At 37.0% G+C, this 14,783-nt stretch overlaps 1 long non-coding RNA gene across 1 annotated transcript in view; it reads right to left on the bottom strand.

Annotated features, from left to right (window-relative positions):
• Positions 1 to 14,783, bottom strand: part of LOC309624448 — a 41,682-nt gene that overhangs the window by 16,554 nt on the left and 10,345 nt on the right. The window contains exon 2 of the long non-coding RNA XR_014241933.1: positions 1 to 14,783. This exon is cut by the window's left edge and continues 16,554 nt beyond it. This is a non-coding gene — a long non-coding RNA (uncharacterized lncRNA).

Below are 14,783 nucleotides of genomic sequence, written 5' to 3'. Positions count from 1 at the left end.
TCTTTGAGACCTATTCCAACTCTCTTATTTAAAATTGCAGTCCTATTTTAACTGCACTATTTATTCTTCACAGTACTTGTCACCTTCTAACCTAATATATAGTTTAGTTATTTAATAAGTGTATTATCTTACCCTTAGCCCACTAGCATATGAGCTCCATGAGGGCAGGGATTTTTACTTGTTTTATTCATTGATGTCATAATATCCCAGTGCCTGTCACATATTAGGCATTCTATAGTGATTCAGTAGTGAATAAATCATGATTGTCTGCAGGTGGTTTCTAGACCAGAGCTTCTCATTATTTCTATGAGATGCTGCTTTTTTTTTTTTTTTGAGATGCTGCTTTTTATTCATTCCATTTCATTTCATTTTATTCATTTTCTCTTTTCCCTAGCACCTTGTTATGAAAACTGGCAAACATTTGCAAAGTTGAAGGAATTTTACACTACACAAATATGTACCCACCACCAATTATACCATTCACATTTTACTAGAATTTATCACATACAGGTAACCCTCCATCCACTAATCCATTTTATTTTTGTGCATTCAGAGTAAATTATAGACTTAAGTATTCTTTCCCCTACATACTTCAGCATGCACATTTTTAACTAGAATTCATTATTCACAGTCTTTTTCTTTTTTATATAAAACTCACAATGAAATGCCATGCTTGTAAGTGAACATTTGCTGAGCTTTGGCAAATGTATACATTTTTGTAACTCATACCCTTATCAAGATACTGAGCATTTCCAACACTCCAGAAAGTTCCCTCATGCTCCTCCCCAATCAACCCTCACTCCCATTCAGAGGCAACCACTCAGGACCCTGCCTAGGGATACTGGAGTCTAAGGCAAGAGGGAAAAAATTTTGTAATAGTTAATTTTTTTCCAAAACATTAAAGCAGGTAAAAAACTATTGAAAAATTGAAAAGTATTATAGGTGTATTAAAACTCAAAATATTTTAAGTTTAAATATTTTACTTATACAAAAACCAATTGATAATTTTACTTTCCTGGTTTTAATGGAAACAAATGCATCAATAAGATTTCCAAAGTGTACTACTTATATGAGATGCTACTTTAAAGAAAAAGAATGATTCCACTGTTGTTGAAAATTTGGAGGCTCCATATTGGACCAAATTAAATAAGTTACCACAGGACTTCCAACCAGTAATATGTTAATGCAATGTTCAATCTCTATTGGCAAAGTGAAGATCAAGTGCAGCAAATCCCAGCTGTTTTTTACCATGTAATTCTTTTTTTCCTGAATCACCATGGGTGACTAATGTTTTTTAACACTCATTTTTTTAGGTCTCTCCCTTTCCCATCCTTTTAAGAGATTCATTGCTATGTCACATGAATTTCAATTAATTTAGATTCTTCACTCCAAGAATGATGATGATTTCTTTGTTTCATATGCTGAAGAATATTGTTTGAAACAATGTTATTTCTATTACAATATAATCTCTTTTCTTTTCTTTTTACTTTTTCCATTACTTTTCCTTTTCTTTTGCTTATCTTTTGAGTTTTGGTTGTGTTAAACCTGTCCTGAATGAGATTTATTCTCCTTGAAAATTAATTCTTCTTCCACTCATAGATTTTTATTATGAGGAATAATTCTTGCTAAAGCTTTCTCAACATTCAGAGTTGGTGTCTTGTGGGTGATGGTGCAGTGTTGGTATGCATGCATAGTGAGTGGAGGAAAGCCATATCTTTGAAGTGTGTGTTCTTGAGTCTGAATGAGGATAGAATAAGGATATAAGGGGAGACTGGGTTGGAGTAAAGTAAAATAAATAGAGAGGAAGTAGAATAAGTGTAGAAATGACTGAAAAAAATATATTTTTTAAAAAGCTAGAGCAGAAAGAAAACGGAAAAGTGGAGAAAAGACTTTAAAGAGAAAAAAATAAAAAGAAGATGAATAGAACTAACATTTGTTGAGTACCAACCATGTCCCAGAATTTGTGCTAGTTGGGTTCTTTAACATATATAAATCCTTCCAATAACCCTCTGAATCAGGCATTATCATCAATAATTTACCTATGCACAAACTGGTCAATTAAGTAATTTCATGCTTCCCAAACTTTCCTGATTTTATTACGCACAGAAGTGATATTCATATTTGAAAGGCACTTGAGATTAGTGATAGACCACTAACTTAAGGCATTTTGTGGCTCTGTATCCCCCATCTATTTTGAGGGTTCACAGGATCAACACCTCTGCAAGTTATATTCTCAATCCAATTAGTTGACAGGATATAAAGTAAACTATCCAAGGTCACATACTTGGGAAATGACAAAGCTAATGTTTCAATTTAAGACTCTTTGTTTTCATAGTCCACCTTTTTTTTAACAGCCCTAAGACTATAAAGCTGAAAAATGCATGACCCTGCCCTTGAGGAACTTACAGCCTAGTGGGAAAAGATAGCTGGTAGAAAAAGAGCTATATGTAGATCTCGAGTTATTAGGAAAAATGAAGAGAAAAGCATTATTCAATTTCATTTTCAGGAATGAATAGGAGTTTGCAGGTGGGATGTAAAGGGAAGAGGGAGAAAGCATTCTAGGCAGAGGGAAACAGATGCACAAAGGCATTGAGCTGGGGGAGATGTTGGGAAACCACTTGATCTGGCTGCATTCCTGAGCAGGAAGGGAAGCGAAAGGAGTAGAAGTTGAGGCTGGATGAAGGACTGAGTCAGGCGGGAGCAAGGGTGGGGTTGGTAGCTCTATTACAGAAATGACAGTGGAGAGAAACAGGAGTGACAAAGTCAAAGTATTTTTGATATAGAATCAGTATGCTTAGTGACTTTTTAGGAATGGTGAATAAAGGATGACTGTGATTTCTGTCTTGGTTTCCTTAGAGGCTAATGGTTCATTAGCGAGACACTGAAATAGGGAAATCTGGAGGAAGAGCAGGTTTCAACAAGAACAAGAAGTTTGATATTGGACTTGGTGATTTTGAGGTACTTTGTAGTATGTTTAGGGAAGATTGGTGTCTGGTAGACGGTGGAAGTCTGAGTAGTCCCAGAGTAGGGTGAGTAGGGGTAGAATTAGTTCTACCCTTCCTGATATGTATCTCTTTTTCAAAAAAAAAATTTCTTTCTAAACTACATTAACGGTGCTGCCTATGAACTTAAGCAAGTGCCTTGAAGTAGGTAAAAATTCTCATAACTGGCAGAATGTTCCCCATGTTAAGTTTAATGATGATGGTCAGTTTCTTCTTCAACACTGACCTCCAAGCCTTGGAGAATTGTGACCTAATAATTATATGGATAGACTTCTGTTATCTCAAGAAGCTCTTATTTAAGGTAATATACATATTTTTAGCTAACAACATTAATAATTAACATTTATAGAGCCCTTAATGTGAGCCAGACACTTGCTATAAATTATTTGCATTTATCAATTCATTCAGTTCTCACAATAATGCTATTTAGTGAGGAGAGGTTATGTAGCTTCCCCAGGCCTGTGATGCATCTGGATCTCAGGTGTTGTTAAGATTCCAGCAGTTTCTGACATTTGGTCATGAGAGCCTGAGGCCATGAGCTATTGCTCTCCCTGCCTCAGTATATCTAGAACTTTATTTTGCACTTGTTCCTGATTTGCTTCTTGAAAACTTCTTCACCCTCTTATTATATTTTAGCCATTGTTAGTGACTGGGTAATGTTTTCAGGTAGTTTCTGTTCTCCAAGGGATACCTGTTCTTCACATTCATTAGTTCATTCATCATGCTAAAGAATGGAGAGTTCTGCTTCCAGGAAGATGGTGTACACATGCTTTCCCCTATTCCTCCTATTATGTATAACTAAAATAATACATACATATTATATAAAATACTAATACATGTATATTATATGTGTATGGATATATGTATATATAAATAAGAATACTCGGAAAGGTAGAGTTAAGAAGGTAGAAGGCAGGCTGATTAGGGACCTTGGGACCCAAAGAACAACATGGTAGTAAGTTGGTAAGTTCCCTGGGGTTTTCTTTTTGCCTCATGTATCCCAGACTTAGAACTGAAGAAGCTGGTGACCCAGAGATGACAATGGGTACAGATAAAAAATATCCTCAACAAAAACCTGCTCTCTCTTGCCAAAGGACCAGGAAAGAGACACCCTAGCATGACAGAAAACTTTTAGACAAGAACTGCTCTAACTCTAGGCAGACAGTGGAGAAAAAACTATGGACCCACCCACATTCATGCCAACAAAGTCTAAGTGGGAAGCCTAGATTTTCATCTTTGTGGGGCTTTAATGTGGTACTCTGAAGCCCCACTGGGATAATGTCAGAAAAGATCAAGTAGGGGATAAGAACTTTTATCTTCACTTTGGTATGCCTGACCTCCCCTCTGTGTCAGTGGAGACCACATGGGAAGTGTGGCCTTCCAAACTCACCTGGCGATAATAAAGTCTTCCTCCCTCTTCCCACTGGGCTGGTGTGACATTCTTAAATGAAAACAAAGGAATTTGTCACCAGCAGATCAACCCTAAAAGAATAGCTAAAGGAAGTCTCTAGACATAAAGGAAATAGTGGAAACTTGGAACATCAGGAAGGAAAAAAGAACATGATAAACAGGGAATTCCTGGTGGTCCAGTGGTTAGGACTCTGTGCTTTCACTGCTGAGGGCATGGGTTCGATCCCTGGTCAGGGAACTAAGATCCTGCAAGCCGTGTGGTGTGACCAAAAGAAAAAAGAACATGATAAACAAAAATATATATAAACAAAATAGACTTCCCTTCTCCACTTGAGTTTTCTAAATTATGTTTGTTCATTGACAAAATTTATAACACTTTCTGATGTGGTTCTAAACATATGTAGAAGAGATATTTAGGACAATTATAAATGCAAGAGGGTAAAAAGATGTTAAGGGAGGTGAGATTCCTATAATTCATTTGAACTGGTAAAATGACACCACCAGTAGACTGTGATAAGTTATCTATATATAATGGAATACCTAGGGTAACTACTAAAAAAGCTGTACAAAGAGGTACATTCAAAACCACTATAGGTAAATTAAAATGGAATTCTAAAAAATGTTTAAGTAACCCACAAGAAGATAGGCTATAGAAAACAGAGAAATGAAAACCAAATCAAACCAAACAGAAAACAAAAGATAAAATGACAGACTTAAGCCCTAGCATATTTTTGTTACATTAGATGTAAATGATCCAAATGCATCAATTAAGAGATTGTCATTATGAAATTAAAAATATTGCTTAGTTATATGCTGTCTATGAGAGAAACTCACTTCAAATATAGTGATATAGGTATGTTGAAAATAATAGGGTATGGGACTTCCCTCGTGGTCCAGTGGTTAAGAATCCACCTTCCAATGCAGGGGACACAGGTTCAATCCCTGGTTAGGGAACTAGGATCCCACATGCCATGGGGCAACTAAGCCCACCTGCCACAACTATAGATCCCTCGTGCTGCTAACTATAGAGCCCATGCACTCTGGAGCCCGCATGACACAGCTAGAGAGCCTGCGTGCCGCAACTAGAGAGAAGCCCAAGTGCCACAACAAAGAGCTCGCGTGCTGCAAGGAAAGATCCTGCATGCTGCAGTGAAGATGCCATGTGCTACAACTAAGACCTGATGCAGCCAAAAAAAGAAAAGCATTAAAAATATATATCAGGTAAACATTAATCAAAGAAAAGCAGAGTGGTTATATTAATATCAGAGCCAAGAAAATTACCAGAGACAGAGAGGGTCTTTATGTATTAATAGTAAAAGGATCACTTCATCAAGAAGACATTTGTTCCTAAATATGTATAAAGCAAATGACAGAGCTGAAAATATGGAAGCAAAACCTGATAGAACTGAAACAAGAAATAGATAAATCCACAATTATAGTTGAAGGTTCCAATACCTTTCTTGCACCAATTGATAGAACAACTAGTTAGAAAATCATCCAAGATATGGAAGAACTCAACAACATCATCAACCAATAGGATCTTAATATTTAGAGACTATTCCACCCCCAAACAGTAAAATACAAAAATTTTCAAGTGTCTACTGAACTTATATCAATATAGATCATATCTGAAGACATAATAAAAACTTCAACCAATTTAAAAATAATAGAAATTATACAGGTGTGCTTCTCTGACCAGAATGGAATTAAACTAGAAAAGAATAACAGAAGGAAAACAGGAAAATCTCTAAACTCTTGGAAACCAAACAATACACCTTTGATCCATGGATCAAAGAGGAAATCTCAAGGAAAATTTTAAAAAATACATTGAACTGAATAAAAGTAAAAATGCAACATATCATTTATGGTACACAGCTAAAGCAGTTCTGAGAGGGAAATTTATAGTACTAAATGTATACATTAGAAAAGAGAAAATGTCTTAAATCATACTCTAAACTTCCACTTTAAGAACCTAGAGAAAGAAGGTAAAAAATAAACCTAAAGCAAAGAGATGAACAGAAAGAATTGGTTTTGCAGGCTGATTGGAGAACAATGATTTATTCAGAATTGCTTCTATTAAAAAATATGATGAAAAGAAACGTATTCTGGCCTTCAAAATGCCATTTCCCAATTAAATAAGAATCATCAGAAAATGAAATTAATAAATTGATTGTTACTGTGATGATTAAGTTAATGATTACTTTTGGTGACCTTGTTTTTCAACAGTAACCAAATATGTCTGTGGAAGTGAGTCACTAAGGATGAAGCAGCATTTTTCTTTCTCCTTTGATTAATCAAAATTCATCTTATATTAAAGAATATTTTAGTCATGAGTTTGAGCTAGTGTTGAGAGGATAGCTAAGCTGTTCTCATGTTCATTTCGTTCTTTGTGTAACCAGGAGCAGAAAAATATCTTTACCAGTGGTTCTAAACATTGACTGTAAATTAGAATCATTTAGAGAGCTTTAAAATATACTGATACCTGGATCCCACCTACGGAGATTCTGATTTAATTGGTCTATAGCAGAAGTTCTCAAACTATGGTCTCAGACCTGCAGCAGTAGCAGCAGCATTCAGGAACTTGTTAGAAATGCAAATTCACAAACCCCACTCCTGATTTAGCAGTCTGTGTTTTAACAAGGCCTTCCAGTGATTCAGAGGTAGTGTTTCTCAAAGTGCATATACATCTCTTGGGGAATCTTATACGAATATAGATTTTGATTCATGGTCTGACACGGGGTCTGAGATTATTATTAACAAACTCCCATGGGAGCCTAATGATGCTGGTAGTTGATCACAATTTGAATAACAAGGGTCTATAGGACATCTGGATATTTGCATTTCTAAAAATTTCCCAAGTCGGATTGCAGCTGAAGTTGAGAACAACCAGTCTAGATAGCTCTACCTGAGACTTCCAATGACCCATGAAACTTAAATAATCCTTTCCTAGTTTTTTTTTTTTTTTTGTCCCCGAGTTTGTGGAGTCATTGAAGAGCACATACCTCTTATTCTCTTTAAAGTGATGGTCACTGACTTTAAGTTTCTCCTCAGATGCCTAAGAAGCCCAGTTTGTGTTGGTTTTATCCCTTATTTTTTAGAATCAATGTTGAACACCCTGATTTCTATCTCCATCTTATACCACTATACCCCCACCATCAACATTTGCCTGACATACCACCTTCCAAGGTTTTCCTCTTCATTACCAGTTAAAAATTAGCAAATGGGATAAACCAATCATTCCAGTGTATTGTGAGAGGGTAAAACCTCTCCCCTCTAAGGTAACATGGATCTTAAAAGCATCTTATGAGACCAGTGTCTTTAGAACATCTCTTCTCATTTTACACATTCTAACTGGGCATGCTTACCTCGTATTCTGATGTTATCAAGATATACCCATGGACCTAGAGTCTGTCATACAGAGTGAAGTAAGTCAGAAAGAGAAAAACAAATACCGTATGCTAACACATATATATGGAATCTAAAAAAAGAAAAAAAAGGTCATGAAGAAACTAGGGGCAAGACGGGAATAAAGACACAGACCTACTAGAGAATGGACTTGAGGATATGGGGAGGGAGAAGGGTAAGCTAGGACAAAGTGAGAAAGTGGCATGGACATATATACACTACCAAACGTAAAATAGATAGCTAGTGGGAAGCAGCCGCATAGCACAGGGAGATCAGCTCGGTGCTTTGTGACCACCTAGAGGGGTGGGATAGGGAGGGTGGGAGGGAGGGAGGTGCAAGAGGGAAGAGTTATGGGGACATATGTATATGTATAACTGATTCACTTTGTTATACAGCAGAAACTAACACACCATTGTAAAGCAATTATACTCCAATAAAGATGTTAAAAAAAAAAAAGATATACCCATGTGCTGATAACTTCAACTCTACATGGCCAGGTCAGATCTAGTGGACACATTTCCTTAGATTTCTCAAAGTTGCCTCAAACTCAGCATGCCCAATATAGAACTCATCTTCTCCACTACATCTCCATCTCTCCCTGTATTCCCTAACTCAGTGATAAGTAACGAACTGGAGAGTCATCTTGGACCCTTTCCCCCTTTGTTCCACTCCAAATAGAACTTATTGTCAGAGTCTGTGGATTCTACTATTCTTGAATCCATGTTCTTTTTAACCATTATGACTGCCACTACTCTGGTCCAGGTTTTCATCATCTTTTAAATTGCAGTGTCCTATCTTATGTCTTTGCCTTCAGGCTGGCCTTCTTTTATCCATTTTCCATATAGCATCCAGAGTGTTATTATTCTTGCCACTTCTCATCTTTAAAATGCTTCAGTGATTCTCCACTGTTCTCAGAATTAAGTCTAAACTCCTTAATATGACTTAAAAATCATTAATGATTTGGTGCTTTGCACACTTTTTCTGCAATTCTCTCTACCTTGAACTAGATGCATTTTCCCATATGCACCATCTCTCTACATTCCAAGCCTCTGAGTAGGTGATGCCCCTACTTAGAGCGTCTTTGCATTCTTCCAAGTGGCTCACCGTTACTCTCCTTTTTGCTAAGATAATACCTCTGAACAGATTCTTTCCTCAATCCCACCTCTCTCAAGGCTGAGAAACATACCCTTTTATTATCCTTGGTGTTACATTTATCACGCTGAACTTCACTCCCCTCTTTACCAACAGTTCCTCAACAGTTCCTTAAAAGGAGGGCTTGTCTCATTCACCCCTGTGTCCTTAGTATCAAACTCAATGTCTATTTTAGAGTCTCTGCTCAATAAATGTTAACAAACAAAATTCCCAGTAGTATGAAGAAAGGAACTTGTCTTGGCAAATCAGTGAGAGAGAGGTAGGTGGAACTGTTAAAAATACACAAGTCATGTTATAGGTGACAGCTTTTCTGTTCATTACAGCTCTCAGCTTCTTATAGCAGGGTATCTGGAAAAAAGTGTATCTAAGACAAGTGGAGAAGGAGTAGTCTCATTAGGCTGAATGACATATTTTTGTCTTCCAAGATATCATAATAAAGTATTTTTTAAAAGACTTTACAACTAAATTTTTTATTTACTTGCAGCAGCTTTTTTTTTTTTTTTTTTCCTAGGCTCCATTTGCTTCCAGAACCAGATGAGGGATTCTGGTTTAACTGATACAATTCCATATTCTGAGTTCTTACTATTTTTTTCTACTTCAGTTTCTGGGTTGTATGTAGTAAATTGCCCAATATATACCTCATCAGCAGCAGGTCAGAGAAGAATGAAACTCCTTCAGGTTATGGAGTTGGCACTCTTCTTTGGTGAAGGATGAACCCATGCCATTCTAAAAGATCTGCATGTCTGTGGGGTCTCTTTTTACAGGGAGCTGCACTTCCAAACTTTGAAGGAGATGCCATGTTTAAAAGATTGCAGTTCATTTCCTACATGCATATTTGACTAGGGAAATTTTGTAACATAAACCAAAGTTTAGGAAATAAACAGCAAATGAAGAAGCATACGGATTGGCAACAAACGCTCTGGTTCAGCATCTCCAGGGCTTTCCATCTGTGTTCCATCAGAATTCTGCATCCAAGAGGCCATCTGGGTTTCACAACATCTCCTGATTCCTGTTTCATCAGGTCATCTGCTTTAGCAATCTGCAGAGCACAGTTTTGATGCTGATGCATGTCTAGAGTTGATGGTCCCTTTCTAGACCACGTTGCAGTGCAAATTAATGTCAATCTGGGAACTAGATGTACTTATTCCTGCTTCTGTGCCTTTCCTTATGCACTTTCACCCAGGAATTGCCCTCGAATACATCTCTTCATTCTACATCTTCTCTGCTTATCTAAATCTTATTTTTCAGGGTTCAGTTCATTTTATTTTCCCCTGCAATTAGGGCATAGATCATGGTCTCTAGGCGCTTTGCCATACTGTGTGCCATTCTCTTAAATTATTTCATGTTCTTTTACTTTATACATAAAAGTATGGCCTAGTGTAACTTATAACTCATTTTGAGGCCATTCAAGTGCCGTGCTTCATTTGAAATGACACTTCGAGCTGTTCGTATCACATTTCCCATGGTCTTATCTGAAAACCAGGTTAGCACAGGCAAGACTTGGGGCTATCAGAACATTCTCCTAGTATTTTCTCTGGCTTTTAGAATTATTATATAGGACTTTTTCTTTTGTGGGGATTAGGCCACTCTGGCTGTCATGTAACTAGTCAATTTTCCTGTCATCCAGTATGGGACAGTAAAAGAAAGAATTAGAAGGTGAAATTGGAGGATTAGAAGTTAGAAGAAACTGGTTAATTTCTTTGCCCCTTTAATTCCCAGTTATGAGAAAGGAATTGCATCAGTTACATTTTACTGAACTTGATCTCAGTGTTCTGTAGCTTAATACCATCAGCACCTAGTACCAGTGCCTGGAACATGAAAATGTCTTTCAGTAAATACTTGTGGTAGAGATTTATCACACTAGGGAGGGTGGCTATAAAAGATAAAAGTAACCTCATACTAAAATGGAAATAACATTAATAGCTTCCCTGCCAATTGGTCACTACATCTTTGATTGTCTTTGGCATTTCAGAATTGGTAAAAATGGTGTTTTCAAAGAATCTTATGAGAAATGCATCTATATTCTTGTTTGGCAAGCTAAAGTTTGGGGCAAGAATATAGTCCAGTAATAAAGAATGATGTAGAAATTTTTATATGGTAAATATTTAAGTAGAAGATGGCATTTTAAACCTAAGTCCAGAGTTACTATTTCAGACCTGTACGTGAGGACCTAAAAGGTAAGCAGAGACCCCATTGAGAAAATCTCTACTTGTCATTCCTAATGGCTTCACTATGTTGTGAGAAAGCCAGAAAAATCTTCACTGAATTAGACTCCTAGGGACCTTCTCCTAGAAATAGAGCTCTGAGCCAATGACATGTGGTGGCATTTTATATGCTAGTGACCTTAATTTCTGGATTCTCCCCCCTAGCAATTAGCTCCTTTAACTGAAACATATTGATTAAAAGAATCTATAAAATGAAAAAGTAAAACAAAATAATAAAGGTGAAAAATATGTTATAATTTTAAAAATCTGGTTATATAGTCATAATTATGAAGTATTATTCTGATCTGAATGAAGCAAACTGTTCAGCTTCTATGCTTTAAATGATGTTTATTACTAATACCTATTTACTTGAATTTGAACATTCAAGAGCTAAGAGGTGATATACCACTGAGTTCTCTTGGCTCATACTTCCCAGTTTATATTGTTATAAATTGGTGTCCTAAAGCATGTCAATTTTTAAAGTTTTTTTTCCTTAAGATTAAAAAAAAGTCGCTCAATAATTATATCTTTCAATTTGCAGTGACCTTCTGGAGATATGACTCCTCATTTGCCTCTTTCCAAACCGGCTTCTCAGCCTAGCTTCCTTGTCTTTGTTAATGGTATATTTGATTTCCAGGCATGAAGGCTAGAAACCTCAGCCTGAACTTGGACTCTCCTCTCTCCCTGTGAACCATCGACTCATGGTGATTTCCACTTGGCATATGTTCTACATCTGGACCTTGTGTCCTGTTTCACTATTCCCTCCTCAGTTCAGGTTCTCAAATAACAGCCTTCTACCTTATCATTAAGCCTTTATTCTCTCCCACTTCAACTCATCTCCTGTAACATCATAAGACAAATATGGATTTTGCTATTTTCTTGCTCAAAAACTCTTAGTAGCTCCCCATTTCTTCCAAAAGTATAATAAGCACAATTTGACTGAGGACTGTCCACAGCAGCATTATTGATAACGGCAAAACATTAGACTCAACATAGATGTTCAACAATGGGCAAATTGTTAAACAAAATATAATTAAAAGCTTATGATGAAATATTATTCGACCTAAACGTACTGTTTTTGAGGAATTTTTTGAAGAATTTTTAATGTATGAAAATGTGCAGTGGAGCAGAGTGTAACTTGAATACACCATCGTAAAAAATATTCCTGTGTATGCAGATGTTACCAGTGGTTATCTCTGGATGGCCCAATTATGGGGAATTTTTCTTTTTGGCTACATTTAAAATTTCTTCTACAATGAATGTGTATTTTTATACATGTTTTATTTTATTATTTTTTATTTTTTTAAATTTTATTTTATATTGGAATATAGTTGATTTACAATGTTGTGTTAGTTTTAGGTGTACAGCAAAGTGATTCAATTATGCATATACATATATTCATTCTTTTTCCAATTCTTTTCCCATTTAGCTTATTGCAGAATATTGAGTAGGGTTCCCTGTGCTATACAGTAGGTCCTTGTTCATTATATATTTTATATATAGTAGTGTGTATATATTAATCCCCAAATCCTAATTTATCCCCCCCTCCTCCTTTCCCCTTTGTTAACCGTAAGTTTGTTTTCTAAGTCTGTGAGTTTCATAATCAGAAATATTTGCTCCAACAATGGGGATCTGGAAGGGAACTTGTGACTTAGTTTAGTTGTTCTTAATGTATTTTTGGACTACAGGACTCTTTGAGGATCTGATAAATGATATGGAACTTTTCTCTGAAAAATGAACATCTGCCCATAGACAAAAACTATGGTGTATAATTTTGGCAGAATTTTACACCGCAGATTCAGAGCCTTTTAACAGAATGATGCTCTTATTTAGGAGATAATGAAGAACCCAGGAGATTTGCCTCCTCTCTCATAGGGGTTTGGATGAAAAGTCAGGACTAGATCTTGGGTTTCTAACTTTTGCCCTGAGACTTGGGACCACATTGCAAGCATCCCTCCAGTTCTGTGATACTGTGGATGCTCTGTAAGTTGTTAAGCCTGTGAGGGACCAGACCACACCTGAAGAGGTTACCCTTTACCTCCGTGGAGGGGGCCCATCCCCCATCCGTGGCTGCAACTGCTGTTGTTCCTGGGAGTGTTTTTCCTACTCCTCCTCCCTATGAAGACAAGGTTTCTTTCGAGAGATGCAGAGGAACAGCTTCTAAGTCATTGATAACTCCTAGACGTAAGCAAATATAATGTATGTCTGAGAGCACTGCATTTGATATCTATTGCTTTCTTAAACATTCCCCCCATACTTTATTATTTTACCATGTGCAAGGGTGATAGAGACTTTTGCTATGAGAATGATCTCTTCTGTTACATGGCAGTTTCCTTTATATAATCTTGGTCACAACGATGCTGGCAGGGCAGGATGGAGGCCTCTCTCTGTGCTTGGATCACCCATTGGGCTTGATGCCACAGGAGCTCCCTGCCTGGTGCCTGAATGGCCTGCACAGTGCAGGGCTAGAAAAACCTCCCTTTCCCTGGCGGTGGGTGATTCTGTCTTCTCACAGCCTTACGTTAGGCAGTAAGTGAGGAAAACACACCACCACCAAGAGCAACACACACACTAGAGCCAGCCTTTCAATGGGGAATGAAGGAGAGGTGCCCTTACTTTTCAGAAAGCCCTGCAAAGCCCTGATCAATCTTGCCACAGACCGCAGATTTTACAGATAAAGGAAGAGTGTTTTCTTTGGTGCAATAAAGTTGCAAACACAGATCTTGAAACAGCTGTCTGATAATTTTTTTCAAGTTGTTAAGCCCTCCACAATCTAATCTCTGCAAAGGACCTTGAATCAAAATAGAGGAGGGAATCCGTGCATTGAACAGAGGACTGGTGTAGACGGTAAGGAAAGGAGTATTTTTGAGTACTTCCAAGTACTGGGCGAGATTCATTCATGGATATCATAACATCATTCACAGATGTTATAACATTGACTGCCTAGGAAAAGATGTGGGGTAGGTGGTGTTATCCTTATATTTATGGGTGAGGAAACTGAGGCCCACAGGGTTACTGTTTTGCCCACAGACACACAGTTAGCATGAGACTAAGCTGGGTGTGTCTGCTTCTAACTCAAGCTCTTTCTCCGGTATAATAAATAGCTCTTATGGTGGCATATTGTTTTGGAGTGTTCTGATTCTTTTATGTGCATGTATACTTTATATATTTTAATTTATGTACTATAATCCCATTAATAAAAATTGGAAAATACAGAAAGATATAAACAAACACATAAGCTCACACACGAAACAGTTCTGTCCTAACCCCAAGCACATAGAACCTGATATATGGCAACTGGCCCTGATAAAGGTTTCCTCTCTTCTCTTTGCCTCTTTGTTAATATAGTGTTGTATTTTTTTCAAGTCCTTTCCCCTCAGGCATATTTCTAATATAATTAGAATCAAAATATATGTTCAGTTTTAACTTAATTTTTTCCTTACTGCTTCATTCTGTCACCTAGTTTAGTGTTCTTTTTAAGGTTGTCATTTTAATAACACCTGTGTGGTGAAAGGAGACACAGAAAGAGTAAAGCAGTCCCTGAGTGGTCTGGGCAGAAACCATAGGTGGTCATAGTGACAGCTGTATGCTTTTCTTCAGTCCTCTTGGT

The sequence above is a fragment of the Balaenoptera borealis genome (assembly GCF_965194805.1).
Source record: "Balaenoptera borealis genome assembly, chromosome: 2".
Lineage (NCBI taxonomy): Eukaryota > Metazoa > Chordata > Mammalia > Artiodactyla > Balaenopteridae > Balaenoptera > Balaenoptera borealis.
Note: the sequence above shows the minus strand (reverse complement) of the source record. Positions and strands in the feature narration are given on the sequence as shown.